Source organism: Ailuropoda melanoleuca, chromosome 4 (genome assembly GCF_002007445.2).
Source record: "Ailuropoda melanoleuca isolate Jingjing chromosome 4, ASM200744v2, whole genome shotgun sequence".
Taxonomy (NCBI): domain Eukaryota; kingdom Metazoa; phylum Chordata; class Mammalia; order Carnivora; family Ursidae; genus Ailuropoda; species Ailuropoda melanoleuca.
The window spans coordinates 113,728,512-113,756,474 of NC_048221.1; the positions used below are offsets into that span (position 1 = coordinate 113,728,512).

At 47.4% G+C, this 27,963-nt stretch overlaps 1 long non-coding RNA gene across 1 annotated transcript in view; it reads left to right on the top strand.

The window, feature by feature from the left end:
- The window catches only part of LOC105235652, a 127,997-nt gene that overhangs the window by 13,209 nt on the left and 86,825 nt on the right, over positions 1-27,963 (top strand). Inside the window, exons 3-5 of the long non-coding RNA XR_002141843.2 lie at positions 444-641; positions 1,601-1,864; positions 23,643-23,868. This is a non-coding gene — a long non-coding RNA (uncharacterized LOC105235652). The remainder of the gene's footprint in view (positions 1-443; positions 642-1,600; positions 1,865-23,642; positions 23,869-27,963) is intronic.

Below are 27,963 nucleotides of genomic sequence, written 5' to 3' on the forward strand. Positions count from 1 at the left end.
GGGAGAGGAAGAAGCAGGCTCACTAGAGGAGCCTGATGTGGGGCTCGATCCTATAACGCCGGGATCACGCCCTGAGCCGAAGGCAGACGTTTAACCGCTGTGCCACCCAGGCGCCCCTTAGGTGTGTTTCTTAACATCTCTAAATCAGTTTTCTTGTAGGTAAAGCAGGAATGAATACTGATAGGGTTTTTATGAGGATGAAACATGGTGATACATTTACAGCACATAGTAAGTCTCCATGAACAGTAGCTATGACTGTTATCACTATCACTATAACGAACGGGCCGCTAATGCACTGGCTAGCTCTGAAGTGCCAGAAGAGTATCGCGGCCTTTCAGCAAGAGGGTGTGTCCTGGAAAGCAAAATGAGCTCCTCTTCCCTGACCCTCATGGTTGATTCATAAATGCTTGGATAGCTTCTCACTGCACATCGTTCCCTGATAGCCCTTTAGAAGTCCGTGGAATAATGAGCCTGAGTCTTTGGGTATGGGAGACCTACACAGCACAGCTGCCTCGATATTCTGCTCTGAAATCTTGGGTCTGGTTACAGAAAGGAAAGCTGAGGACGGGAACTAGAAGAAGGTTCTCTAGTCTTTTGAACCCAACTCCTCCTTTCTGGCTACATTTTGCTTCTTATCCAAGGTAAGTCTAAGGAGGCAGGATTTTCTTGGCAACATAATTATTGCTAGCTAATAAAGGAAGATGATTTCTTTTTAAAGATTCCTGCTGTTTTCCTAGCAGGCAGAGACTTCTGTCTCTGCAGAGGCTCTGTTCTGTTCTTGTACTTCCTGGGTTTTTTTTTTTTTTTTCCATTCTGAGACAGGAAACAAAACACCTATAGGAAACAAAACACCCATAGGAAACAATTGGTAGTTCTGTCTCCATTTATACTCATTTGGTGGGGAAAGGGATGAGGGTTGGTTGTTTTGTTTTGTTTTGTTTTTGCTTTGTTTTCTTTGTCTCTTGTGCTTCCATTCTATAATGTTATCGCCTACCTTTTTTTGAAAAGTCAAGAGGCATCATTTGACATATGGTCTCATAAAATATTTGAAATAGGAACTGTCCCGAATACTCTGGGGGCTTCTGGTTACTGTGCTACTACCTCCCAAAGGAGTCTGAGCAGCTTTGTCCAAATATACGTGGGGGATCAGGAAGCGTGCCCTGGGTATGTCCTACTTCACCCTATGTAAGGCCCAGTGGCAATCTTACCCTGAAACTGAAGGAAATTAATCTTCAGCACCCTTCACTTGCCAGAGCCTGGCCTTTTCTAAGGCACTAGGAGGGGGCCTAGTAAAGATGGGTTCGTACGTTTTTGTATAAATAGCAAAGATAAGATTGTCTTGTACTGTTTCCCATTAAAAACTATCTCAAGGGGCGCCTGGGTGGCACAGCGGTTAAGCGTCTGCCTTTGGCTCAGGGCGTGATCCCGGCGTTATGGGATCGAGCCCCACATCAGGCTCCTCCGCTAGGAGCCTGCTTCTTCCTCTCCCACTCCCCTGCTTGTGTTCCCTCTCTCGCTGGCTGTCTCTCTCTCTGTCAAATAAATAAATAAAATCTTTAAAAAAAAATCTTAAAAAAAAACTATCTCAAAAATTTTATAGGCTGGATCCATTCCTGACCAGGGTCTTCTCTCTGTCTATGTCTGCGGGATTTCAACTTTATATAACCAGATAGTAAACAGCTCCAACTGCAAGCCAGGGCACACCGGAATGCCAGGCATCATGTGGGAATGTGAGGGAAAAGCGCATTCACCACCCAAATCACTGCTGGATCCAGAGAAAACTGCAAGCCTGGACCAGAGCAGCCCTGAGGAGAAACGAGCTGTAGACTGGGCGTCTGGCGGAAGGAGTTCCCTCTTCAGAGAGGTGGGTAGCAAGTGGCACTAGTCAGTTACCTGTTTCAGTCTTCGAGAAGCATTAATAATCTACTTTTAAATCCTCCTCCAATAAAAATACGGTTGCCTGTGTGCTGAGCCCCCTGCACCCGCAGGCCCTGGAGGCTCTGTGTCCTGCAGGGGAGGGGGCCCAGGGGTGGTTCTGGCCCACCTGCTCTGCTGAGCAGCCATGTGACTTTGGCAAATTGTCAATCCCTTCAAGCCTCACTCCGGTCATCTTTCAAAACCAGGGTGTTCAATTAGGCAGCCTCGCTCTGAAACTTGAGTTATTTTATGGCGTGGAGGGTTACATTTAAGTGGTTTCTGTAGTGATACAACAGTATTTTCATGGGAAAATCTGAGGCACGTGTTGGGAGGGAGATTGACATATGGAGAAAAACTGGACCATATGGGATTAGGAAATTAAAAATTATCTCCTCCTGCTCAGTAAATGTGCCAGATATGAGCCTCTCATCCTAAGAACTGTCTTCCTTTTAGCAAATGGAAAGAAGACATTATGAGCATTTCCAAAATTAAAAGAATATTCATGTCATGTCAAATGTGTGATGTGTGTAGGCAGTGATGTGCTAGGTTCGAGGAAGGAAATTTGTATTTCAGATGTGGTCTTTGTTATCTAAGAGCTTACAACTAAACAAGACTAGCCCAGACGTAACCATTAGCAAGCGAAGCTGATAAGATAGAACCCTAACCCATGATTCATGTTGGGCTGGCGTCATAAATTATGGTACATCCATTCTATGGAATATTATGCAATCATCCAATAAAATAAATCACACGTTTATCCATATTAACTTGGAAAGGTGTGGAGGACATATTGCCAAGTGCAAATAAGCAAGAGGTAGAATAATAGGAAGAGCACGATCATGTTTTTGTAAAAAGCCAAAGTGAGGCTCTAAATAGGCAACTCTGTATAAGCATAAAGTCTGGAATGTTCTGAACTGATACACCAACATCAGTGACTGTAAGAGGGTGGGATTGGGCCGAGGAGGAAGAAAGGAGTTTAAAAAAATCTTTCTGTCATTCAATTTGTTTAAATTGTTACAGTGAGTGGGTATTATAATCTTTAAAAGAGCTTTTGCAAAACACAAAAATTGCATAGCCTTTGTCTCCCGTTCTGTGGATGTCCGTTGGGTCATACAATAGATATACCTTTCACTCTGCAGCACCCCCAGCTCCCACTAGATCTCCCCCAGTGATTTCAGAGACAGCCCTCTCCGGTTTTAGGAGGCGCCTTAGCACAAAGTCCAGACAGAGGTCCCCCCTGAGGGAACGCTATCTGAGCTCAGGCCTCTGCCCAAGCTACAAGGTAGCAGCATGTCCCCTCAGAGTCCCAAAGTGCCAGCAGCCCTTGGTGCTTCGGGAAGGAGGAATAACTTTCCGCCCCATCCTCCTCCCCCGTCACACTCGGCTGGGTGGTCACATGGGGGGCCTGCTCGGGCTCCCCGTGCCCGTCAGCTCTTCCCCGCTGGTCCCACTCTTCTCCAGAAATGCCTGCACCCCTCTACTCAGGTGCAGCCTCCACGGGCCTGTGGACACACATGGAGTGCTAAGTTGTATGTAAGAGCCAGAAACTCAGTGAAGGGAGAGAACTAGGGTCTAAACAGGGTTCTGGGGAGAGAACATCAAATGCGTAAACCATAACACCAGCAATACAGAGAAAGTGGAGTGAGAGAAGAGAAAGGCAGCTGGCCTCACATGACTGACTAGTGTCTGTGGCACACTCTTGTCGACCTCGCGCAACACCTGTGTCAGCCAAGGCCACTCTGTGACCGTGGTGAGTCAAGACAAAAGCAAGACCCGTCTGTCATCATGTCTGACCATAATGAGAAGCAAGAAATGGTGCAGATCACAAAAATGACCACCTAACATTCCCCTATTCCTGGGTAATATGAGTGACTGCTGCTTCTTCCTCCCTTGTAGCTGTAGGCTTGCTTCTCTCCTCCTGCCTTCGAGATAAGAATTAAGTTCCCCATCACAGCAGCACCTCTGCGTCCTGACACCGTGCAATCCAGAGCAGAGCCCCACTTCCCGAACCCTCCCCGGAATCACTGAACACAATCCCAGATCCTACCGTCAGCTCCGTCGGACGCCCTCTCACCGAGGCTCTGTGGTCTCCTTCAGCGCAGCAAGCCCCTGACCCCACAGCTGACTGGAGATGTGTCCGGTGGTGGCTTTCGGCTGGAGAGTGCTGACTAAGGGCAGGCTCCCAGGGGGAGCTTCGCCCTGCCACTTCCTTTCCCAGTTGCAAGAAGGCTGTTTACACACGTGCACCTTCAGTATTTATTCATGCCTGAAGGAGCCAGGGCTGTGAGGGCCTTCCAGAGAATGACCTGACCGTGGAAACTAGAAGGTGAGGGTGTGTTCGTTAGGTGGGCACGGAGGAAGAAATGTGTGAATTCCAGAGTGCTCTAGCAATCTGTATTCTACCCTCACGTTGAGGGTGTGGAGTTTAGGATTGGTCCTGGCTCTACTGCTTGCAAGGTGTATGACTCGGAGCAAGTTTCTTAACCTCTCTGAGCTGCAGAGTCTGTGTCTTATGAAAGAAGAGAATATCACTGACCCACAGGCTCCAGAAGAATGTGTAAGTCCCTGGTACGCAAGGTAGTGGGTACTCACCAAAGGTGCTGCTTTTTCCCTTCCCAGTAGGCACTGGACAGCCACTGTAGGTTCCTGAAAGAGGAGCGGCCCGAGGGGAGCAGGCATCCTAGGAAGATAGACCTGGTGGTGTGCAAAACGACCCAAGTGGGGAGGCCGTAGGCAGACATCAGGAGGGCTGGGACACTCCAGCTCATGCGGGACTTGCCGCCCACCGTAGACATGGCATTACATTCTCACGAGCAACACAACTGTCCTGGATGGATGTGGGCAAAGAATGAGTGATGAGACATGCCACGCAGTGTGTCTTCCAGCAAGCCTTAGTGGGAATGTATAGAAAGAAGAAATGTTAACTTTAGGGACACTACTGGAAATGCAGCCAAACTCTGGGCTGGGTGGAGCAGCAAGAGGAACAGACTCCCTCAGAGCACAACAGTCAGCAGAAAGCTGCCCCTTTCTAACAAATAAGCCCATAGGCCATAGCGTCGTCCCTTGTGGATTGTCGGCAGTCACACGGAGAGTCCGCTTCAAACAGGGAGGATGACGCTGAGCTCTGAAGGCCAGCTTGGGCTTTCTTCCACGTATTACTTGTTGAGTGACCCAGGCAGACCACTCTGCTCTAGCCCAAGGGCGCATGAGTCCGAGGAGGAAAAACGGATGGCTGATGGCAAGAGCTACATTCAGCGAGCATTCTTTCCTCACCTGTTGCACCTCTAGTAGCTCTTAAATTTTACAGTTAATAGTACTCCAGGGACACGTCAAGCTGGCACGTTCCTCACTTAGCATGGAAATTTGGGATCTGGAGCATTTGTATTAAAAACAAGAAAACAAAACACAAAACCCCAGGCGATGTGTGAAGGATGTAAAAAATTACCACAGCATGTGAGTTAGCTGCAGATGAGGCAAGAGCCAAGTTAAGGTGATACCAAGTTGCCCCAACGGTCTGAGTCATAAAGTCAATCAATGTTTATTGGGCACCTACTGTCTATGAGGTTGGGCCCTGAGGAACTTGAAGATGAACGGGCCAATCTCCTCCTTCACAGTGTTGGTTATGGAGTGGGGAGGCTAACAAGTCTATCAACCAATGGAATGCAAGGGCATAGGAAACATGTCTAAGCTGTCAAGGTCATGTGAAGAAGGGGATCTTACTAGAAGGTCAAGATTCTATTTTATGTGTGTATGTACATATTTCAAGTAGGCTCCATGACCGGTGTGGAGCTCAATACAGGGCTTGAACTCACCACCCTGAGATCTCAAGACCTGAGCTGAGACCAAGAGTCAGATGCTGACTGAGCCACCCAGGTGGCACGAAGGATCAAGATTTTGAAAGAAGATAGGGATTCTGAGGAATTCTTGATCTCAGCTTCAGACCATCTGCCAACAGCCATGGACATAATGGTCACCTCCTAGCCCCTCTCGTGGAAGTGTGTGAGGGTCCTCGTTCCTACAACACTGTACTGCCCCAGACCTTCATGTCTGCCTTGCACCCTTGAGAAAAGGAAGGATTCAGGGGAGAGTCAGCTGCTACTCAGCTCTGTTGATCCCTAAGGAGTCTCATCCTCAAGGCGCAGAGGCTGTAGGAATTGGAGAGCTCTCGGAATCCTAACCCAGACATTGGAGAATAACGATCAGAAAAAGTCACTGTGCTAGATAGCTCAGTCAGCTTGCTAAAAGAGAATGGAGGAAACTGGGAATTGTATACCTAGGTCTAGACAGTCTCTCTGCTTGATATAACATGGCTACATTTTTTCCTGTTTTGAGAACGAGAGGAAGACAGATGCCTACTTTATAAATATAACAAGAGAACAGCACCAAGATTTGTATACCACTGTTGATTCACTGAGAGAATCCACTTAGCTCATTAAACTACAAATTGGAATACTGTGTGTGTGTCTGGGTGTGTGCGTATTCCTGGATTCTCTTGCATTTTAGTCGCAGGGTCCTCCTTTGTAAAATGGGTATAATCCCAACTTCATAGGGTCGTGAGGATTAGTCTTTTCTTGTGAAACTCCCTTATCAACACTAATATAAATATTACAAAGTCTGAGACACCCTGCTGTTGGCTACTGTTATTAATCATACTGGATATAAGATAACCCTTTCCAAAGAAGCTCAAAACTACCCCTCAGCGCAGTGTGATCCTGCCCCCATCACTGTCTGTCACTCGGGCAGTGTGTAGTGACAGTAGTGCTGAATTTCAAAAGGATACCGTTGAAACAAGACCTTATTACGTGTTTGGCTTCCATCTTTTTTTTCTGTCTCAAAGGGCTCTCCATGTAAGGAATATTAGGCAGGTGTGTATGTACCTGTATATCTTCTGTCAATCGTTTAAAATGCTAACATCGTTCCAAATGCCTCGAGGAAAAAAAATTTGGTTATATTTTCATTGTGAAAGTGACATTGGTACTGTGTCAGGAACACTCTAGGCAGACAATGGTTTACCCCCTGGAGTGTTAGGTGTGTATCCTAAAACCTTTAAGTGTCTGGAGAAGTGGTTTCCTTCTTGAAATGGATCATGTCGGACTATGTAATTAGGAGAAATCTCCTTCCCTGACTGTGATAATTCAGCCTGGGCTAGGTCTCCATGGATAAAAGACTAGCCTCTGGGTTTTCACTGGGAGGAAGCCAGTGGCTGAAGGCAATGTTCCTTCCTTAGAACACATCTTTTGCAAAGTGGAAATACTTTTCCAGCAAAAAAATGCTGTTGCTCTAAATCAGTATTCGGTTCCAATTTCTGTGTCAAATGCTGCTGTGGATAAGATACTCAGTGTCATGGGAAATCACGGACTGATGAATACAACAGATTATTCATAGAGACAATATTAAATAAACATTGAGCTTTAAAAATTACTGCGTCAAGTATGTAGGAATGAAATAATTTGAGATCTGGGGTTTGCTTTAGAATAACCCAGCTGACTGGGGGAGGGGACACGGAGTATAGACAAAACAGAATTGGCCACGTGTTGATGATTATTGAAACTAGGTGATGGGTCCATGGGGGTTCGTTATACTATTTTCGCTAGTTTTAGAAACATTTCAAAATCTCCATATGAAAAGATAACAAAAAGCCCCAAAGGTGTGACTTTCTCTTGTTTGAATGAAAGATGTTTTTAAAAATTAGTAATTCATAGACGTTGCATACTGAAATATACAATATAGCTAATATTGGTGCTCAGTATGTTAGGCATTTGTATACTATTACATATATCTCTATAACTTTATATATATTACATGTATTTAATAACAATTTATAGATATATGCATATACTTTTTTTTTTTAAGATTTTATTTATTTATTTGACAGAGATAGAGACAGCCAGCGAGAGAGTGAACACAAGCAGGGGGAGTGGGAGAGGAAGAAGCAGGCTCATAGCAGAGGAGCCTGATGTGGGGCTCGATCCCATAACGCCGGGATCACGCCCTGAGCCGAAGGCAGACGCTTAACCGCTGTGCCACCCAGGAGCCCCTATGCATATACTTTTACATATAGAGATATAATTTCATATATACATATATTACATACACACACATATAGATGTAGTGTATCAATTCATTTAATTCCTGTTCACAACTCCATGTGTAGGTTCTATGTAAATTATCTGCATTTGCAGATGAAGCCTTGGGGATATGGAGATTAGTGCACAAGGTCATTAAGTAGGATTCGAACACATTTAGACTCTGGAACCCACGCTGCGTCTTAAACAGAGCCGTCTACTGCTGTCAGTATTCATGCTGTTCTGCACTATTACATTGTCGCCAACAACTTCCCTTATCACAGTTTATTTTTATTTTTAAATTGAAGCGAGAGTGGTGGGTGGGGTGGAAAGTGTTTTTTACGAGACTGTTCAGTAATCCCGCTGAAACCGTCTGCCCCCCTTAGCCCTAGGCACGGAGCCCGTGTGACCGAGGAGTCAGGTCGGGCGGGTTGGCTCACAGTGGTCTTTGGTTCTTGGTTCCCTGGACCGCAGGGGCGCGGGCTGCCGAGTGGCGCCACCTGGTGGCAAGAAGCCCAGCGGCGTGAGTCTCCACGGCGCCGAGCGCCTCCGGGGCGGGGTGCGCGGCCCCGAGAGGTCGGACCTGGCGCTGCCGCCCAAAGGGCGGAGGCCGGCCCTCACCCGCGGACCAGGCAGAGGCGTGGCAAGTCCAGGAGAGATGGGCCCTTGACCTTGCCTGGAGCGTCTCCTCGGGCAAAGCCCCCTCGGGAGGGCGATCTGGGGCCCGGGCCAGAGAGTCTGAGTAAGGGCTCCCTCCAGGGGCCCGCCTTCCCAGCCCCAGCCAGGGCTCACCTCCAGAGCCTGGAGAAAGTGGAAGTTGAGAAGGGGGTGGTTTTGCCTCAGGACTCTTAAAATGAGCTTTTTAATATTTCCAAGTATTTAAAATTCACGTATTTATGTACACAGACATATGTATATTTCTTTGTATCCTCACCTCTTCGCAGAAACGGTATTAAAGCTGGCATCATGTCATACAATGTTATTTTTTTCCTCACCACAGTCATGTTAGGTTTGTGAAGAACACAGACCTGCCAGCTGTCAGAGCCAAGACCCAGGGAGCAAGGCCACCCAAGGGCATTTGGCCACAGTCTCGAGGAACTCGGCCCAAGTTCTAAGAACCCTGATACCTGTAGACTAACTCTTCCCCCCTGCCCCCTCTGGTGCTGGAGGAAGATGGCACAGCTCTAGAGCCAGAGGAGTATGTGGGGGCCCTGGCAGAGGCCACAGTGCTCTGTGGAGTGCAGCCCCCATGCGGGCAGAGACCTAGGCACCAACTCTCCTTCTCTCATGAAACTGCCAAGGTCAGTGAGGTCCGTACAGGTGAATTTGCTGGACTTTATTGACTACCTGGACCTGAAGGCAGTCTCCGTGGCACATGCTCTCTTTCCTACGGTCTCTGCATTGCTCTGGGGCTGGACATGTCCTGAAGGGAGCTCCTTGCTGGGTCCTCTTCAGCACGCAGGGCACCTTCCGTTACACGAAGCAGGTTCTGGATGCTGCAGACAGAGGGCAGCCCCTCTGAGAGCAAGGCCTCATCTGTCATCCAGAGCTGCCCAAAGTTACTGCAGCAAAGGCCCAAGTCCGTGGAGGCCTGCCCTGGCCAGGGACTAGTTTGTGAATACTGTGTGAATGTGCTTCAGGGCACACCGCATTATGCAAAGGCAGGGTCCTAACTGAAGGGCGAGGTCATTCATTATTAAGGTGACTCTGTTAAGGAGGAGGGACATTTCTCAAATCTGATTCCATGTTCTAAGCAGCGTAAACTTGGGCAGGCTGCAGAGTGGGTGCTCGCACTTTTTCTAGAGATTGAAGATGTCAATATTGCCAATGAGGGGACTCTTGGGGTCTGGGGTGGAGGATGGTGCCCTCCATGTAGAAATTAGGAATGCAAAGAGGATACTCGAAGACTTGTATCAGATCCTTTGGGCAAGTGTATGGGTCTCTCAGATAGTGATTGAGCTGGGTTAGAACCTGGGGACAAATTAGCTATGTTGGAGCCGATTCCCATCCTGGCAAAGCCACTTATCTTAGCAGAGCCAAGAGAAAATCAATAGATGAGGGAAGGGGGGTGGTGTCCATACTTAGATTCCAATTGTAAGAGAAGGCTGTGGCCCCTGGGTACCAGGGCAGTGTGGATGTGGTAACGGAAGTGAGAGAACCTAAAGGTTAATGATAGAGTAGGGGCTCCTTAGCCATCCCTTCCTCTTTGACTTCTCCTTCTTATGCTGAACCTTGCAGGATCTAGGGTTAGCTTTATTTAGGAAACAGTCGTTCCTCATAACCCATGATTTCAATAAGAGCCAAGAGCGAAACTGGTTCAAAAGGTAACTGCAGTGTTTGCTTGCTGTAATAGCAGCACCACACCTGGGCCCTGGGCTGGAATCATCCCGCTGAAGTTACTGACTCTGTGTTGGTTGTTGGCTGTTCCTCTGTTGGAAGGAGGTGGAGGCCCGGTCTTGGCCAACCCTCACGGCTGGATGGGCTTCAAGCACACTTTTCCCTAGAACTAAGTCCAGGCCAAAGGCAGGTGAAAAGCCTCTCTGGTCCTCTTTACCTGGCCTTTTTACTTGGTTGATGAGAAGGTCTGGGTAAAAGGACCACAGCCCTTCCGGACCTGGAGTACAGCGACAGGCCAGCCACTCCCTATCTCCTTTGCCTGGCTTCCCCTTGGGCCCTAAGCGCCTGTTCTTTTCCCACACAAGAGGCAAACCCTGGTCCTTTCGATAAGACCAGAGGCCTGTGCTTCCGAGAGATAGAGATGCTAACAGGGAGAGGGGAAGAAGCCAAAACAGTGTCTGCTCAACTCTGTACCCTTTTCCAGGTTCTAGCTTCCTCCTCTTCTAGGGTGAATTAAGGGAGCCTTGAGCTTCCCCTTGTGGCTAAAGTGTGCCACGACTCTGGTCAAACCATCTTTCTAAAAAGATGCATCATACATTAGCATATAGTGAACAGGATGACAGGGCTGAGAACCAAGAAACAGTTGCAGGAAGTAAGGATGTTTTAGAATAAAGAAGACGTACAAGGACCAATCCCTCTTTTAAATATTTAGAATGTGGGGGCACCTGGGTGTCTTGGTCGGTTGAGTGTCTGATTCTTGATTTCAGCTCAGGTCATGATCTCAGGGTTGTGGGATCAAGCCCCACATCAGGCTCCACGCTTGGTGTGGAGTTTGCTTGAGATGCTCTCCCTCTCCCTCCCCTTATGCCCCACTCCCAGCTCTTGCTCTCTCTCTCTTTCTCTCTCTCAAATAAATAAAATATTTTAAAAAATTAAAAAAGATAAAAAATATTTAGAATGTGGAAGAGAAGGTATTTATTCTGTGGAGGATAAGAGGGCAAAATTGGGACCACGGAATAAGTTAGTAGGAAGCAGATTTTTGCCTCAGTATTAAAATTACCCTCCCCAACAGATATTCAGGAAGATGCTGCTGACCATGTGGCAGTGCCCTGGGAAGGAACAGCCTGGCTGGAAAGCTGCCCGTTCCTGCAACCCTTGTCACAGGCTTTCCAGCACAGTGCTATTTTCAGTAGTCACCTGTGATGGTGACTACAAACAGTGACATGTCCCAGAGACTCCAGTATGCCCACCTGCACTCCACACCCTCTGGAAGGCATCTTGCTTTCAAGAATAAGGATGAGCTCCTGACTTGTGGTTCGCAAAACGTGGGGAAGGTGCTCGAGTTTCCTCCAACTCTGAAGGTCTGTAACTGCACGTTTATCACAGGAGAGTAGGTAACCACTTCAGATTATCAGAATGGGATCTAGAACCGAGGGTCTGACTCCTCTTTGGTTGTTATTTGAGACTTTAACAAATTCTGACTCCAAGGAGGCTGGCTTCCCATGATGAGATAAAAGAATCATCTCTGGGGGCACCTGGGTGGCTCAGTCATTGAGCGTCAGCTCAGGGCGTGATCCTGGCGTTCTGGGATCGAGCCCCACATCAAGCTCCTCCACTGGAAGCCTGCTTCTTCCTCTCCCACTCCCCCTGCTTGTGTTCCCTCTCTCACTGGCTGTCTCTCTTTCTGTCAAATAAATAAATAAAAATCTTTTTTTTTTTTAAAAAAAAGAATCATCTCTGGGTTTGGAATAAGCTTTCCCTATTTAGCTCCACCTGCTTCATTCTGCAGGTTGTCCCCTCATCCTCCCCTCCCTTTAACACATCCCCATAGTGACGGCTTTTCTCTGCTCTCCGCGGTGCCCGTGGTACAGTAGGAGATGAGACAGAGCTCACTTCGGAGTGGAGCTGGTGTTGGTCTGGAGATGAGCTCACATCTGTGTGTCCGTCCATCTCAGGCAGGGACTAGCCCTGTGTCATCCAATGCCCCCACCCCCCCGGTTGTGTATTCAGAGAGCCTGCTCTTGCCTTGGAGGCTTTAAGTCCTTGAGGGCAAGAAACATGGACTCATTACTCTCAGTCTCCAGGGGGCTAATAAGGTGTTATACCCTGTAGGCATTTGGTAGATATTTGGTATTTGCTTCTCTTCTCTCACATGTAGTCTCAAGATTCCATCATCCAGGGAGGCCGTTCTACCTGTCCTCCTCTTCCAAGTTCAGCTTTGGAAGATGAGTCTTCAGAAGGGAAGTGTGTCTTCCCGCAGACAGCTCTGTTTTAAACTTACTGTGTTTATTTGAGTACCTAGATACCATGGTGATTGGTGCTATAGCAATAGAAAAAGCAGGGAGGCGGAGCAGAGAGAGGTAGCACCCCAAACACCAGGGGTGTGTGACATCGGTGTCTATTTTGAGTTGGCAGTGTTATTTATCATGTCCTCCGCACACAGATCTCTCTCCTGTGAATGTGCGTGCTGTCCTTACGCACTTCTACTCTCTGGGCCTTGAGAGGAGAAATGCTGCCTTTGGCATATAACAACACACGTCATTGTCACGACTTCTTATATTTGTCTGTCCCTCGACACTTTGCAGTGCACGTTCATGCACATGACTTCCCTCCTTTGATCCTATGTCAGGGCAGACTGTAGTGACCCTATTTGCTGATGAATTTCAGGTTCAGAGACTAACTTGTTCCAAGTCACCTGGCAAGTGAGTGGTCAGAGCTAAAGTCCACCTGCTTCCCCTTTACGCTAAGGTTGGGCTGTGCAGTGGTGGGAATTCAGGGCAGGCTGGACAGATGCAGTGCGTTTTGGGTGGGGTCCTTCAGGGTAGAATGAGCTGTGGGGAGTGGTCCGAGTCACAGAGAAACAGCTGGTGGTTCTGCATGGAGCCCACAAAAAAATGTGATTGGCTGCAGAAGAAATTTTGCTAATCTTATGTCTGGAGACAAAAGAAAGTGCAGGCGAGGGCGCCCTGGCTGGTGCGGTCAATTAAGCAACAGACTTTTGATATCCGCTCAGGTCCTGATCTCGGGGTTGTGAGATCGAGCCCCGCTCCTCTCCCTCCGCTCTTCCCCTGCTCCTGTGTTTCCTCTCTCTCTCTCTCTCTCTCTCTCTCATAAACAAACAAACAAAAAGAAAGAAAGTGTAAGCCATCAATGTAGCTTGCTTTCCAGGCTGACAGCCATTGCAAACAGCTCGATGCAGCACAAGTGAACTTGGGTGTTTGAGTGGATCTTCCCCTGGCAAACCCAAACCTGGTCCTGGGAGCCATGCACAGCTGTCGGCATCCTTCCTCAAGGCAGACTGAGCTGAATGCTACCGGAAATAGAACCTTGGGCAGGGTGGGCATGCTCCAGCCTCATTTCTATGAGCCCTTCATGCAGGTATCACCGGTGCTACTTACAAGTCCCGTAACTTTTTGTCCCTGGGCCTTTGCCTCTGCTGCGCCCACCACCCAGTGCCCCTGGCTGCTCCCTCCCTCTCATCTGGCTATTAGTCTCTGCTTTACCAAATATTACCTATACTAGGAGGTCCAGTTCCAATGTTTCCTTTTCCCCTGATTTCCCTGTTATTGAGAGTGAGCTCTCCCTCTTCTGACTGCTATGACACTGCTAGTTTGAGCCGGGGTTAGTGGTAAGGGTCAATTCAGAGAGCCCCAGTAAGCCCCAGAAGTTGAGTAAGCCAGGCTCCCTGTCCCAACTACCCATCTAGGCTATCCTCCTCCACTCCCCACCCCCCCATCAGTCCATATAAGAAGAGGATTGCAAAGGGAGAGAAGTTATTCACTCCACTCCTTGAAGCCAAGAAAGGGGGTGGAGATCTAAGAGAATCAGGAAAAAGCAGAAGTGTTTGCAAAAAGAGGCAGACATTGTGCTCCCAGGTGGTTGTTTGCTTGGCACACGGACTTGCTGATCTGATCTTGCAGTTCGGAGCAGGGACAAGAGGATGGGAGAGGGATGTGCCCAAGAGATACTGTGGGGCAGAGAGGGCCCGGAACGGCCACGCTGAGGAGTGTGGGAGACGGAGCCATGTAACCTCGCTCTGTTAAGGTAGGGAGACACTTGCCTATGACCTCTCTTGCCTCCTGGTCTCTGGAGGCCTAGAAAGGGGAGGGCACCATGGATAAAGAGAAACCAAGTCTAAGCTGCGGCCATGGACGGGTCCAGCCCACAAGGAAGCCTGGGAGGGGAGGTGGTCAGATAAAGTTCAGGATGAACAGGACGGAGTCTTAAACCTGAAATAATCAAAGATGACCAGGAAGCTATGGAATATGGTGAAGAGGTGATTACAGGACCCACCATTTAGAAAAGGAAGGACAGACAACCTGGACTTGTTGGGGGCCCTTATAGGACCAAAATCCCATTTTTATCCCCTGACTAATTGACATTATTTGATAAACTGTTTGGAGTTATTTTTTGCACCTGGTTTCTCTCTCTCTTTTTAAAGATTGTGATAAAAAATATAGAACATAAAATTTGCTATCTTCAGCATATTTACGAGTACAGCTCGGTGGTGTTAAGTATATTCATGTCATCGTGCGGCCGGTCTCCAAACCTGCAGCTCCGCACCTAGGAAATAACTCTCTCCTCCTCCCCCGTACTTTGTATTTCTATGAGGTTATCTTCTCTCGATATCTCATGTAAGTGGACTCATATGGGATTTGAGTTTATGGGACTGGCTTATTTTCCTTAGTATAATGCCCTCAATGTTCATTCATGTTGTAGCCTGTGTTAGAATTTCCTTCTTTTTCTAGGCCATATAATCTTCCGTTGTAAGCATACACGTATTTTATTTATTCGTATCGATGGACACTTGGGTTGCTTCTGCCTCTTGGCTATAGGGACTAGTGCTGTTATGAGCGTGCGTGGGCAAATAACTCTTTGAGATCCCGCTTCAGTTCTTTTGGGTGTATGCTCAGAAGTGGAATTGCTGGATTGTCTTAGTCTATGTGGGCCGCAGTAACAGAATGCCATAGGTAAGCAGTTTATAAACAACAAATAATTATTTCCCCCAGTTCTGGAGGGTGTGAAGTCCAAGATCAAGGTGTTGGCAGATTCGCCGTCTGGTGAGGATCCGCTTCCTGGTTCACAGATGTCTGTCTTTTTGTTGTGTGCTCACATGGCAGGATGGTGAGGGACCTCTCTGCATCTTTTTTATGAGCTCCAATCCCATTCAGAAGTGTTCTGCCCTCATGACCTCCCAGAGGCCCCAGCTCCCAATGCCATCACATGGGGGTTAGAATTTGAACATATGCATATCGTGGGCACAAATGTTCAGTCCCTTGTCTCGTTCATAGGGTAGTTCTAATTTTAATATTTTGAGGAACTTCCGCCCTGTTTTCCAGAGCAGCTGCGCTCTTTTATACCCCCATCAGCAGAGGGCAAGAGTTCCTGTTCCTCCACATTCTGGTCCACACGTGTTATTTTCTGGTTTTGTTTGTGTTTCTGTTTTCTTTGATAGTAGCTGTCCTGTTGGATGTGAGTTGATATCTAGCTTATGGTTCTGATTTGCATCTTCTTAATGATTAGGGATGTTGAGCATTTTTTTCATATGCATGTTGGCCATTTATACATCTTGTAGAAATGTCTATTCAAGTCCTTTGTCCATTTTTAAATTGGGTTATTTATTTATTTTTTGCTGTCTTTGTTGTTGAATTGTGGAAGTTCTATATATTCTGGGCATTAATCCCATATCAGGCATATGATTTGCAAATATTTTCTCCCATTTCATCAGTTCCCTTTTCATTCTATTGATTTTATCCTTCGATGAGGCTTCTCTCTTTTACCAATCTGAAGTTTTTTTGGGGGGGGGGTCAGGATTGTATTTCAAGGGGGTCTTCAGTAAATGACTGGAGTGAAACAAGGACTGAAGCATAGGCGTGATTAAGCAAGCATATTGTTAATGAGGTGGGATTTAGTTTTGATGGGCAAGGCGGGCCCCAAGTAGAAATGCAGACTGGCAGCTTGCCCGTGGCCCCCTTTCCCCTGCCCACACCTTCTTCTATCTCTTCCATTCTGCTCAGGAACTGGGTCCTCTATCTGCTGGGTGATACTGCAACTCAGTTCAGTTTAACAGGTGGTTATCAAACGCCCCCTGGGTGACAGGCACTGTGCTGGGGGTTACAAAGGAGAGTAAGGCAGAGCTCTCTCCTCAACAGGGGCCGTCCTGCAGGGAGATGAGCAAGACGGAAACGTCAGTGTAGTGAGTGTGCCCTCGAGTGGTGGTTACCCGTTGTAGGCAAAAAGGCCAAGGAAGTCACCTAACCTGGACCAAGGGATGCGGAAGGCTTCCTGGAGGAAGTCATCCTGCGAATGTTTGGCACCTGGCCTGGGGGGCCCTTTGTGAAGAGCAGTCTGTGCTTGTCCACGCCTTGGACCCAAAGGGTCACCAGGAGAGGGAGCATCATTGTGGAAGTGTGCTAGTGGGAGGGCGTCAGGATCTACTGGTTATATTTCCCCACTAACATGTTCACTATTTAAAGATGCAAAAATAATTCTAGAAAAAATCATTTCCCTTGGAAAACGAAAAGGGGCAATATATATGGCTGGCAAATCTATTCCAAAAAATTAAATGCTCGAGGAAAAGATGTATTTAATAACATACTGTGCTTCATCTGTGCCAGCCGCTGTTCTGAGCACTTTCTGTGGGTGTAACTTAACTACCCCTTCCAACAGCCTTAGGAGGTAGGTACGATGATCGCCCCCGCCTTACGTAGATAGGGACACTGAGGAACAGGGAGGCTAAAGAACTGGCCCCAAGGCCATAGAGGAGGAAGCAGCAGCGCTGGAATTCAAACCTGTGGGCTGGCTCTAGAGCCTGTGTTCTCTGCCTTGGGTGGTTTGATTTATACACAGCCAAGAGGGTTTTTACGCCTAAATCAGCTTGATCAAACAGAATATATATATATATATTTTTTTTTTTAAAAGATTTTATTTATTTATTTGAAAGAGAGAGAGAGCACAAGCAGGAGAAGGGCAGAGGGAGAGGGAGAAGCAGGCTCCCCACTGAGCAGGGAGCCCAATGCGGGGGTCGATCCCAGGACCCTGGGACCATGACCTGAGCTGAAGGCAGACACTTAACTGACTGAGCTACCCAGGCGCCCCCAGAATGTATGTTTTAAGATCCCTTTAAGGCTCCAATTCCTCACTTGCATCCTCTGAAAAGTTCACCATTGACTTCAGTGTTTGACATAGGACTTAGTGTCACAGAGTCCTAGGAATATCTCCCTGGAGCTCTGGAAGTCACCACTCAGTTCCTGGGAAACTAACTTGAAACCATGCACACACACACAAAACCCACAGACACAAGGGAGAAAACCAGTCTTTGAGAAAGGATTAAAAAAAACCCCACAACCACGTTATTATTATCACACTCAATAAAATTAGTAATAATTCCTAATCTCACCTAATACTAGAGTTGAGTTTTCTCTGATTATTTCAAAGCTCTCTTTTCAGTTGCATTTGTTGTGAGTGTCTTAAGTCTTTTCTAATCTGTAAGAGAATGTCTTCCTTTTAGTTTTTACCTGGAATAACTAGGAAGACTGAGAAATAAGGTCTAAGATGTGTTTGTGGCCCTAGGCCCTAGATCCCACCAGGGATCTTCAGTCAAAAGACTGGGTTTTAAGGTCACTTGAAATACTTCGCCATGTGATGGTGAAATCAACTTAATACACTGTTCGTTTGTCTCAGTTTGTTCTTGATTGATGGGTGTTGCCTTTTCTAAATATGATTTTGTTTTTTTATACTACAAAATACCTACATGGTTAAAAAGCAAAATTATAGGGCACCTGGGTGGCTCAGTTGGTTGAGCCCCTGCTTTCGGCTCAGATCACGATCCTGGGGTCCCGATCCTGGGGTCCCTACCCTGCGGTCGAGGCCCTCATCGGGCTCGCTGCCCAGCGGGGAGCCTGCTTCTCCCTCTCCTTCTGTCACTCCCCCTGCTTGTGCTCTCTGTGAAGTAAATAAACAATATCTTTAAAAAACAAAAACAAAAAAATCCTGGTTGACTCTAGATTGTGGGATTATGAATGTTTTCTATTTTCTATTTTCTTTCCTATAAGAACAGATATGCTCTGTTCCATTCGCTTGTACTCAGCAAGACCCTCTTTTCATGTTATAAGCTTCGGAAGATGGAAATATGGATTCCTGAGAGGATCTAATGCAGGTCCAATAAAAATATTTTTTTGAAGAAGTTTGTCCATAATTCATGGGCAAACACTGAGGATTTGAGTGCTNATAAGAACAGATATGCTGTTCCATTCGCTTGTACTCAGCAAGACCCTCTTTTCATGTTATAAGCTTCGGAAGATGGAAATATGGATTCCTGAGAGGATCTAATGCAGGTCCAATAAAAATATTTTTTTGAAGAAGTTTGTCCATAATTCATGGGCAAACACTGAGGATTTGAGTGCTTACAGTGCACAAAAATATCAGGAAATACCAGGAAAAGCGCCATCATCTGAATAGACATGTCTAAAAGTCAAGTCCACTAACCAGGAGGGGAGTAGGGGCCATTTAAAAGCCTATTGAATGGTGTGGACAGGCAAGGTGAATAATTCACAGGAGGGAGAGATCTCCATGGGTGGGGGTGACCTGAGAGTCTTCGGGGAGGAAGCGTCTTCCGTTAGTGCTTGAACAATGAATAGGATTCAGAATGACAGGGACAGAAGAGAGGCACATCCAGGCAAGGACAGTACTGTGAGTAGAGGTGAAGGAGAGGCCCGTAGGGTGTCCAGGGCACCAGGTAGGCAAGGCTAGTCAAAGAGGATCTTCCTTGAGCACCTGACACAGTTCCCCGTGACTGGGGAGCAATGCTCTCTGCTCCTGGAATGGGGTGAGTCTGTGTTCAGTCACTAGGGACTGGGAGCCTCTCAGAGGTCCCAGTTACACACAGAACTCCTCCCCGTAGGGCTCATTTCTGATGGCACACTGTTTGCAGATGCTGAAGCTCATGGACAAAGAGACCGTCAAGGTTTGGATTTGATTTGGCTCTTAATCATCCCGTTCTTGGCTGGAGCCCATGGTGTGAGGTCCCTTGAGCCTGCACCCAGACACAGCCAGCCCTCCAGGATGGGAACATGACTGCTGCCTGGCAGGGCCCATGGGGGGCCAGCACCCGGTCTCAGATGGCTTCTGCTTAGAAGGTCTCTGAGCACGAATCTGCCCCGTCCTCCAAGTAGCAGAATAAGCAATGGAACTTATGTTGGGGGATGAGGGGAGGGACAGGCATGTATAATAGCCGAAAACAGCCACCTCACTGCCTGTCATACACTAGAGCCTCATCCCTTTGGGTGTTAAGGTTAAAAAAAAAAAAAAGGCCATGCAATTTTCAGTTTGATTTTGTGTATGTGTGTGTGTTTGGCGGGAGCGGGAGGCTCTTGTGGCTCTCCCTCTTTGGTGACTCTCCAAAAGGACTTCTGGGCCCCGTATCTACATCCTTTCCTCTGGGCTGCCCCTGGATTACTAAGGGACCCCTTCGCCATGCCCTCTCCCACTTTCGGGCAGGGCAATACTGCCAAGTCATCTTGCAGAGATTTCTTTAACATCTTGAGAGAGTCTGTTTTCGTGTCAGACGATTCCTATTTATGTCTAACCTGAGGCTCTCATGTTGCAAAAATAGAAAATACCCAAACACCACCTTCTTTCCCTTAAACACAGACTCTCCCGTTTTTCCCCCTGGAGGCTACATGGTGGGGTGAGTCTCAAGTGAGAGGAGCCTTGTTTCTGTCACTACCAGCTGGGGGACCTCAGGCCAGTGACTTAGCTCTGAGCCCATGTCTGCCCATGTCTGTACCATCGTCTGGTGAGGACTAATAGCCGGCAAAGTGCCCGGCCTTGAGCAGAATGTGGCAAAATTCGTTTCTCTGATACACTCGAAAGCCTCTATTGGTGTAGCCCTCAGCCTTCTGTGTGTCCAGCCCTAAGCCTATCCATCCGTTCCCAACACTTTAATCCCCCTCTTCGAGTGTGTTGCTGTCCACTAAGGCACTGAGCTCGTCCAGAAGCCTCTTTTGAGCTTGCACAAAGGAGATAGTCCTTTTGGGCCAAGGTTTTTACACCAAGAACTGGCTTCTAGGCCTGAGGAGGCTGCGCCCGGGAGCTAGCGTGACCCGGACACTGCTTGAAGGACGGGAGCAGACAGAGGTGCCTGTGTTTGCAATCCTGTCTGTCCTCAGTTATCGGATACCAGTCTCCGCGGGAATTAGCAAAAGGTGCCTCCAATTTCAGGGTACATATTTCTATCTGAGGTTGAGCTGTCTATCTCCTCCCTCCATGGACCTGTACCACATCCTCCCAGAAATAAGTGACCCAGCCTCCTTGTGGAATGACCTATACAGAAAACCTGCCTTCCTGGGTACAGGACGAGAACTGGGACAATACACGAGGGAGAGACCAGGCTCTTGTGACTTAAACAGAGCTGGTCAGGAGCCAAGTCATTAATGTTCCTACTGACTTCCCTTTGGAGCGGTCAGGAGCTGTTTTTCTCTCATCTTCACTCCTCTTTTGTGTTGGCAACTGCTTTGATCATCAAGGGTACACAAAAGCAGGTACCCCCACACCTCCCCATAACTGTATTTCAGGGACTCTTCCCTCCTTTGTCCTGGGGCAGCCACCCTCACACCTGTCTTCGGGCCACCCTGTGCCGCCATCTCATTTTCCTTGGAGCTGGTTTTAGCCATGGTTCTACCTACACAACTTTGCATCTCACTAGCTCAGCACCAAAATGTTAACAAACTAATTTAATGAATGTTTCCAAGTTCAGTGGGAGAAGACAGAGATACTCTTGATTCCCTGTTGAGTTCCTTGTGTAGTTCCAGGCACCCCATCCCTGACTTGGTGATTCTGATGTTGGAAATTTCTCAGAAAGCAGGAGATGCTTTTGGGCCAGTGGGTATTCAAGTAGCCCTCCTATTATACTGGATACCAAGTTCTCCAGAAGTGACAGACAAGATCATGAGATAAGCATCATGCTCAGAAGCAAGAAACGGAATGCTGTGCACTGGTGATCGGGACCAGTGCTGTAATCAAGGGGGACATAATCAGGGGCGCCCGGGTGGCACAGTCATTGGGCGTCTGCCTTCGGCTCAGGGCGTGATCCCACGGTCCTGGGATCGAGCCCCACATCAGGCTCCTCCACTATGAACCTGCTTCTTCCTCTCCCACTCCCCCTGCCTGTGTTCCCTTTCTCGCTGGCTGTCTCTCTCTGTCAAATAAATAAATAAAATCTTTAAAAAAAAAAAGGGTGACATAATCAAAATGATCTAGTGCCTATTTAGTGACATTATTTTATGCTTTCTTCCAGCCCTCATTACAACTCGCCATGGAGGAAGAGTATCTTTCAATGTGACTTTTCTATGATAACGTATAGCTTCTCATAAGTCATGATTTTTTTCTCCAAACTGTAGAGTGGTGGTGGTCTTCAAAGTATGGTCTGGGAACCAGCAGCATCAGCATCATAGGGCAGCTTGTTAGAAAGACACATGCTCAGGTCCCACTGCAGGCTGTGGAATTAGAAATTCTGAGGGGGGCCCAGCAGTGCGTTAGAACAAGCCCGCCAGGGAATCCTGATGCTCGCTCAAGTCTGAGGACCCCAGTGAAGAGTAGCCCATTAACCACTTCATGGTCTGTTACCTGCTCCAACTCAGAGCGCTGGTCCGCCCCTCTCCAGGAGGCCTCCCGGAGAAAAGAAAATTCTTGTCAGCGTTGTCTCTTTCCTAATCAACCTAACTTGTTTTGCCTGGAGTCGTGAGGTGAGGCAGTGAGGGGAAGGGCAACAGCCTCAGGAACAGCAGGAGATGGTGAGAGAATGCTTGGAAGGCGTTTGTTCCATCCAGTGGAGGGCTGTGAGCAGAGAGTGTGCCTGGGATTAAGTACTGCTGAATTTAAACTGAGCCAAAAGGGAGACACGAGCACCCATTGTGCCCACGAGGGCGGCTGAGCCCCATCATCCCAGGAGTGGATTCCTCGCTGATCTGCCCCTCTCCATTCATCGGTGTGGATAAGAAGAGCTGTATAAATATTGCTTATTGGTGTGGGCTATCTGGTTTTAAAGTAAGTCATGAACAGGACTTGTAATCATAGGGATGGTCTGCAAGCGTATAGCCTTTCTCTTGAGTAAGAGGTGATAAATTAGATATTATACTGGAATGATTTCTGCCAAAAGGAGGTGTTTATTTTTAAATTTTTTTTTATTTTTAAAGATTTTATTCATTTATTTGAGAGAGAGAGAGAGAGAGAGCGCACGTGCGGAAGCGGGTTTAGCAGCAGGCATAGAGAGAAGCAGGGCCCCGCAGAGCAGAGAGCCCGATGTGGGCTGGACCCCAGAACCCTGGGATCATGACCGGAGCTGAAGACAGACACTTAACCGACTGAGCCACCCAGTGTCCCAAACTCTGGTTCTTTTATTGCATCTCCAATCACCTATTTCAGGAGGTCCTTCTGGAGATCCTGAGGCTGGGCTCCCGGGACCACAACTTGAGAACACGGCTCTTTGAGCGGATGCCCTCAAACTCAGAGCCTACATCTGAATCCTCCCAAGGCTTGTTAAAACACACACTGTGGGCCCCACTCCCAGGGTTTCTCATCTAGTTGGTTGGGGAATTTGCATTTCTAATAATCCCCTAGAGGACACTGATGCTGCTTGCCTGGAGACCATGCTTTGAGAACTACCTTGCTAGATTCTTCCATTTCAATGAAGAGCAATTTGGCCCTCAGCCCAGACCAGTGAGAGCTTTCTTTACTCCAAGCTAAGATGTATAACGCTAGTGCCATCTGACATGCCCGGGTTTCCTCATAAATCACCGGGCTCCTTTAGTCCAGAGCTCTGCTCTCACTCAGTCCAGCAAATGTTCTATTTGCTATTAAAACCAGCTGTTGGGAAACTCAGGCTCTAAGATTCCAGGACCCAGACACTACTTACAACACAGACACTGACTTTGTGAATGACCAAAAGGAAGTCGTTTATCTTTCCCTGGCCCGATTTCCTCCTCATCTGACAAAGGTGACATCTTGAGGAGATGAAATGAGAGAATAAATTCAAACCCATTCAGACATATTTAAAGCTCACGGCACAAATGCTGGCCATTACCCTCACTCTGTGACCAGAGAGACAAAGAGAGTGGCTCCCGGATCGTGGTTTTTCACTAACTGGAGTGACCCGGAGCCAGTGGTCTCCATCCGTCAAAGGCAAGGGATTGGCCTGGGTAGTCTCAAATGTCACTTGTAGCTGGACGATCGCAGGCTTTGACTCCTAACCCCAGCACCTGAGATTGGCTTCATTCTTATGTCGGTTGATAAAGACATCTCTTTCTCCTCTTCTTTGGATTGTAGTGCAGGTTTGTGACACCAAATACTCCATTTAAAGTTCCTGGGATGCTTGGAGCAAGTGGGAAGAAAAAGCATCAAGGTCATTGAACACCGAACAAGGCCAAGCGAAAACAAAAAGCAAACAAAACATGGCCGCGGACCTCTGCAGAGTGATCCGACTTACCTTGACCACAGCGAAATCTTCAGGGTGCAGGTGAACACGGGACAAAGAGAACCAGGCAGAAGACAGGTGAGTGAGTAGCGTTCCTTGCTCTCTTGACGTGGGTCATCCGCTTCACAGGGCTCTGAGTGTCCCAGCCAGCCTGAGGAGGAAGGCAGGGCAGGCAGCAGAATGCCTGGTTCCCCAGCAGGAAGCTCTGGCTCTGAGATTAAATACATTTCCCATAGTCCCCTGGACAGGACCTAGCTTGGCACCAGCTTTTTCCTGAAACTCGGAAGGTCAAGAGAACAAGGGTCTCTTTCTGAGTAAGCCCTGAGAAGTTGTTGGTTCACCAGCAGCTCCTCAGTGAAGGCAGAAACCCTGGCTTGTGCTCGGGGTGGAGGGAAGTGAAACAAAGGATTCTCACTGAGCCAAGGGAAACTAGACCCAGAATGGAACCTCTGCAAATGTTGCCTTTTACTTGGAGTTTGCAAGTCACATTTAAAAAATTGTCTACTGATTGCTTTAACATTCATTCTCATTGATGTGTTTGTAAGTTCTTCTGTTTGAAAGGAGAGAGCAGGGGCGCCTGGGCGGCTCAGTCAGTTAGTTAAGATCTCCAGGTCCTGGGATTGAGCCCCACATTGGGCTCCCTGCTCAGTGGGGAGTGGGCTTCGCCCTCTCTCTCTGCCCCTCCCCCTGCAAACTCTCTCTCCCAAATGAATAAATAAAATCTTTAAAAAAAAAAAAAGGAGAGAGCAAATTCCCAAGGCGATTGTCTGGGTGGGAGTGGCAGGCTTTCCGACCACAAAGGCTGGGAGTGGGAGATGGGGCTGGTGCTGCTGCATCAGCCTTAATCTGGGAAGCAATTTTTGGTTGTTGAGGAACGGTATGACAATTAGTCTGATGTCATTAGAGTATACAGAATATAAACAGCTATGAAAACAAATTTTTGCAGTATTTAGGGACTGACTGATAGTAAGATAGAATACTGAGCCGTGATCACTAAAAAGACAACTGGTGTGCAATTGTATTGTAATTCTCTGTTTACTTGTCCACACCCTGTTGTTTGCACCCAGACTAGAAGGTACAACTGGGTGGGGCCCATCTTTGTCTTTTCCCGGATGTTGTCTCACCTTTATTAGGGTTGGCATTTAATAATTATTTGTTGAATTAAATTACTGAATGTAATTGATAGCAATTGCAAATTATTATTGCAAATGTTCAAATTATTGAAATACTGATGCAACCAGATCGACTTAAAAATGTCCTCTTTGGGATAAATAGGTTTCACCTTAAATCCATTTTGTAACAAAGCAGGGATAAGTATGTTACTGAATGAGTGATCAAATGAGAGAACCCAGGGGCAAATGAGTGAATAAACCAATGATCAAAACAATGAATGGAACAGACAAATAAGAAACACATCAGTAGCCTCTTGACTTGTCCTGATGGATCGAGGCCATGGGCAGCCCTTGCTCTGGAGCGCTGCCTGTTCTGCAGAGATCTGTAGGTGTCCAGCCCAATGTTGATGGGGACCAAAGGAACGAGCCTGCGGCCGTCAGCTGGATGCACACGGGAGCCACGTAGCTTGCTCTGCCTTGTGGCCCAGGCTGCAGCATGGAACCAGACCCAAGTCAAGCTAATCCTGACAGATGATGGCGTGAGCCGTGTTTGCCTTCTCAGGGCTTCTCCCTGTGGAGCAAGTTCTCTTCTTCCTACAGAGCCAGAGCCATCCATGCTGCATGTCCCAGGAGCATATCCCTGCTTGGGTCTCTCACAGGACTGACAGTGTCCCAGGTATCAGCTGTTCCCTTGACCTAATTCATCACAGTTCCTCTCCCGTGGTATTCTACTCGGCTCTGTGGACAGTGGGGAGGACCCAGTTAACCTAGTCAAAGGGAAGAGCCCCCTAAAAGGTGGAGACAGTCATAATGTAACTGTCAGGCATAACTGAAAGCCAGAGGAGAAGACGTTTCTGGAAAGATGGGCCACCAGTTCCTTCCTTCTATGGGGTAGTTGTTTATGTGTTAGATATCAGGCCAGGTGCCGTAGTAGATTAAATACAGACACAGATGGACACACACACACACAGACACACACACCCACACGCACACACTTTCTCCCTTCAGAACCTTACAGATGAATGGAGGAAGCCATACAAACACACAGAAATTATAATAGAGTCAGTATATAAAAACAACCATTTTTGGCTTAAATAACGATTTGCTGATTCCTATAAAGAGCCGCTCTTGCCCCTCTTTTCTTCCCATTAACCTTTCTTTCCTCTCTACCTTTATCTGGTTGCACATTCCAGCTCAGGGACTTTATACAGAATGCAGTTCCCCTGAAAAGCACGAATAAGAAAAACAATAACTTTTCAGGCAATTCTTGTTGGCAGGAAAACACCAGAGACTGGGAGGGTCATGTGAGTTGGTGAACTGTTGCTCCTGGCAATTGAAATACTTAATTTGTCATCTGAAAAGGAGAAGTCAGGACTGCCCTGGAGCTTAGCTAAAAGCCATGGGGTTACCTGAGGTCTGGAACTAGGTTGCCAGGAAAGGAGAAAGGAAATGACCCAGTGGGGCCAAGGTCAGCGAAGGTTTCCACGAAGCATACAGCTTATCTCTGGTCTTCTGTATCCTGCCTCCGACTTCGGGAAGTCACATTGCTTCTCTGGACCTCGATTTCTTCATTTGCAGCACAGCCATAGTATCTGCTCTGTGCACTTCACAGAATTGTCCCAAGGATAAAATGGGTTAACATATGTACATGAACTCCATCCTGAGCTCACAACATCGGACATAGTGGCTGCTTATTTCAGGGGAATTCATGTTTCTTCGTTCTCTGGAAGAGAGGTGAGATTGGCAAGTACCCAACACTCCATTAAACTAGAGAAATGATTTAGCGATTTCCTCGCAAACCATCCAAGGACTCAAACACCTTTATCAGGCATCCGCTCTGGTGTGATGTATGTGATTTAATTTAATCATCTCACCAACCCCACAAAGAAAATATTTTCTTCTTCTTTAGGCAGAGGGAGAAATCAAAGCTCAGAAGAGTTGACTATACCGTGTTTGAGACCACATGGGGATTCTAACTCGGATCTGTCTGACTCAAAGCATATTCATTTTTCCCTGTGCCCCACTGGCTCACAGCTTTGATGTATGTGGGAATAAAACCTAGGCCTTCACATGAAGTCACCAAGACCCTATATGCCCAAGTAGGCCATGGAGAAATGAGAGAAGAGATAATGGGATTTCTGGAAAAGTCATCTAACCTCAGGACTGTTTTATAGAGACAGCTGAGGGCTGATGAGAGGCCCCATTTCCACTAAATGGGCTTTGCCTTTTCATCCTCTCTCTGTCTCTGTCTCTCTCCAGTATCTACTTCAGATGACCCCAAAGCCAATGGTCCACAAAACACATCTTCCTGGCCTCACATAGTCTCTCAAAGCTGCCCAACTCCCCTCCAGCAGCCAGGCCAGATGGACACTGGAGGTGGAACCTAGTTTGGAAACAGCTTGAGAGCTCAGCGGGGGTGGGCTGGGCGAGGGGCAGGCTTCATTCTATCTCCCTTTCTCTATGCAGTGCTGCCACCTCCTTCTGGCCTGCTTTCTGATGTCCCCAAGGCCTTTTCCAGTAGGGAGAGTGGAAGGACAGAGTGGATGTGGCCAATCAAGAAACGACATCTTTTAATCAGGTCATCCAGGCAGCCCCTTGTCTAACCCGGCTGACTCTGAGCCTTTTGCCTGGGGATTATTCTGTTTTGTAACAGTAAAGCCGACCTCAAGCTAGGCCACTCTGTCCAGATCCTCGTTTGATCTAACAAGCCCAACAGCTATGTCACCGGAGAGTTCTGTCTTGCTGGCAGGTCTCCAGAAGGGGGCGTTGCTGTTTAGCCAGGGGAGTCAGCAGAAGGCCTCTCCCTCCCTGCTGCGTGGACTGCTTAGGTCACCAAGGGTAAGAGCCTGCTGATGGATTTTCCTTGGGTACAAGAGGATCCAGATTTTCTAGAGTTGTATAAAAAGGAGACTCATACAACTTGTAAGAGATGCATCAAGTTTGCTAAATAGAAGAGCATTATATAAAAACCATTTTGCATTTTTATGACGAATCACTGTTACAAAACAAGCTTTTAGATAAAGAAGATGTGATATATATATATATAAATACATATATATAT